At 35.0% G+C, this 3,321-nt stretch overlaps 1 long non-coding RNA gene across 1 annotated transcript; it reads right to left on the reverse strand.

Moving 5' to 3' along the window:
* Positions 1–2,455: 2,455 nt before the first annotated feature.
* LOC119639081 lies at positions 2,456–3,285 on the reverse strand. Its single transcript, XR_005247522.1, has 3 exons — positions 2,897–3,285; positions 2,555–2,844; positions 2,456–2,502 (listed from the first exon to the last, which is right to left on the reverse strand). It is a non-coding gene; the product is annotated as an uncharacterized LOC119639081 (long non-coding RNA).
* Positions 3,286–3,321: the final 36 nt, after the last annotated feature.

Here is a 3,321-nt window from a genome sequence, read left to right on the forward strand (position 1 = left end):
CTGTGGCTGAGGTCAGGTGAGGGAGCGTGCATGTGATGGCACCGTAGGGAGGACGTCGGACGGTTACAGACGGACTCACGGTGGACAGACGGACGATAGACAACCGACGAGACTTTTTGTATTCTTTGTCATGAGGCTCAGAAATCCAAACCCCGTTAACAAATACGCTTTACCGGCAACAAAGGGGCTAGTACCATGACAATGTATAAACGCAGCTTGTATTTATTTATTATTATTGATATATATATATTACTTTTAAGTTTACAATAGTGCAGGCTTACAGGGGAGCCAGGCATTCAAAAGAATTGGTAACGCGCCTATCGCGGTACCTCAGTGGTAATGTACAAAACCGTGCCAAGTAATAATATAGTTTACTTCGTTTTGCTTACGGTATACGAGATGGTGTACAAAACAGCCTATACCACTTCCATTAAATAACGGCAACTTGCTACAATTATTACATGCTTCTAAGTTTCCTTCTCATTTCAACATACTTATGTATAGGTTATGATTCTCTTAGTCATCATGCAGTCATACGTAATTTCCCAAAAACGTACGATTATCTTACCAAAGTTTTGGATAGCATTACACTCGAGAAATATAATTCCACATGTTTGGAGAACTCAATGAAGGACTTTTATTCCAAAATTTTAAAGGTACGTTGGATTTGATTGTTGTGAATTTGGGTAAACGTTTAAAGTCGAAGAAAAGGAAGTAGTGCTTATTTTTGGATTTTGTTGTAGAAATTTCACCTATTAATATCCGATAACTTTTCCATGTAGAGGGGTTTTGCTCTCTAAGCCCAATATTTATTTTACTACGTAACTTACACAAATATTAAATTCATACCCTATAGCAAGTATTGACACCTATTTACAGCGGAAAAGAAAATGTTTTACACGAAAACTGATTATAATAGTTAAATCGCAAAGCATCATTTAAGAATATGTTCTTCGATCTTTTCATTTCGTAACGTTTAATTGTTCAAGAGTAAGATTAATAGTGCACATAAAGCGACAGTTAGGATGTAAAAACACGGTTACTAAAAACGGTGGAATAAATTCGATTTCTATATTTTTTATAAGAAAAAAAGCGCTATCTTGCCATGTCATTCTTACGTTCGTCTATAAAGGCTGCCTTGAAACATTTCAACAAATTATTGCGTACACGTCTACACACAAATAAATCATCCTTCCTTTTAAAAGATTTTCCAACAAATATGTATGAATTAATTTGTTCACTTAAATCTTGAAGAGTAAAATCTAACTCGATAACTACTTTGCATATGATTTTATGATTATCCTAATAATATCCGCTTATATTTCACAATAAAACAAATAATCTATGGTACACATCAAGAGTCTAGTCATATCCATTCTTCTCGTGAAAATCGGTAGGTTACTCGACTGTTTTCAAAGCGATTGTAATTAGAATATGAACGACTTCATATTTTTTCCATATGAATGCATCTATGTTTAGAAAGGAATATCTTCATAATTTTAATAAGCTCCCGCAGTTTGAGAACGAAGTTTAATGGGGACTAACGGCGGCACCCGCCGGCATTACAAAAATGCGTCCCCAATTTCTCATTTAACAGAAGTGTGGTGCAAATTTCTATTAACAGAGGAGTTCGAATTGTTTACAAAGAGCCCATGCATTTTAGCGGGAAACTCTTGACTTTTAACAGCAAACTATAAACAGATGAATAACTCCGTTTTCGTCATCTTCTTGACCCCTGCACCCATTATGGAATCCAACTTGACAATAGTGATAAGCAAAACTTTTATGCCCGCCAGTCGTTGATATTTTTGTTTTGATATTCTAGTTTCTTTTATATAAATTTTTGGCAATTCATTCCTCCGGCAAGTTGTTTAAACGTCATTTCTGTCAAAAAATCTTCGACACGTTATATAATGTAAAATATCATCTTCGTTATATTAATCTATCATATGATATTTTACACTTTCTGAACGTCTCAAGTCTTACATACATCTTACTTAAGCGGCGCATCAACAGAATGGAGACACACACGCGTTAATATTGAAATGATGTGCCACACTTATTGTGTTTTATCAGATATCATTTTACACTCTCTAAGCTCCGCACTATTTTTTAAGGAAACTGCGTTTAGACAGGCGATCAATGATGTATTTAGCACTAAAATTTGCTTATTTATACGTAATTCAAAACAATAAGCCTTAAAAGGGGTAATTTTCATCTCATTGTTAAAATGTGCTCTTTTCGTACGTCTTTTCAAATTATTTTTGTGACTATAACGTTTCGGACTTGTTTAGTTACACTGTAAGGTCCTTAAATGCCATAACACTACTTTGATCCGCTGGCATCTTATGTAAGTTTTACGACTTTTGAAGCAGCTATTTTGCTATAGACTTCATCGCAAGTATTGCAGAATAGGACCGACGAATTGTTAAGCAAATTATCTTCTGCTATCGAGAAGCATCACCAGTGTGAGTACAGATACTGTCTAAGCCACGTTGATAGCTGAAAGTAAACGCTCAGTAATAAATCATGTGAAATAGGCTGCCAAATTTACCTTTCGTTGTGCTTTAAAGTCGGTATCGCTTAACTCAAATTTTACTGAAGAATCATGATTTACGTCTCCAAATTCTAAAGAGAAAGCTTCTGACTCTTCCATCTGTATTCTTGCTTCAATTGATTTTAGGGACGGATTGCGCTGATGGTGCAACAATTAGTTCTAAAATATAAGAGGGGGGTTGTTGTTTCTAAGATTCTATCTTAGTTTGCGCTTCCTCTACTATTGTAGGAGGTGCTGATTTTTCAATCAACTCCAGCATAGGCTCAATGTCCAAATCTATTTCCATCCTATAAAAAAAAGTGTTTATACCTATAATAATCCTCATGCACATATTCTTACTGATTTCACGCTGTGACATCTAAAAACTGCACATCGTCGTAGAATTTCCATTTCATGCTATCACGAGAGTAAGCACTGTCTTCTACTGTAGTCCTTAAAAAACCGGTCTCTCGCCGGCATTCACCTCCACCTCTTTTTATGCTTTTCAATTAAAATTGGACATTGAATCGGCCCTGGAACTGGTTGAGAGTCCAGTACATTTAATTTACGTGGTTTTAGAAAGCAGCGCGGCCACACCTTCGTCAAAGTAAAGATTGAAGTTAAATTTCTGAATGTAATGAGCAAATTTGGCGACGGAACCTGCGTGTAAGCTTAGAAGCATTAGCAGTAATATTAAAAATTGTTAATTAATTATAAATATTATATTTTTAATTATTGTGGAAATTACTAAAAATAACTAAATTTTTTTTCTATTTCTAAAGAAT

Source organism: Glossina fuscipes, unplaced genomic scaffold, assembly GCF_014805625.2.
Source record: "Glossina fuscipes isolate IAEA_lab_2018 unplaced genomic scaffold, Yale_Gfus_2 111, whole genome shotgun sequence".
Lineage (NCBI taxonomy): Eukaryota > Metazoa > Arthropoda > Insecta > Diptera > Glossinidae > Glossina > Glossina fuscipes.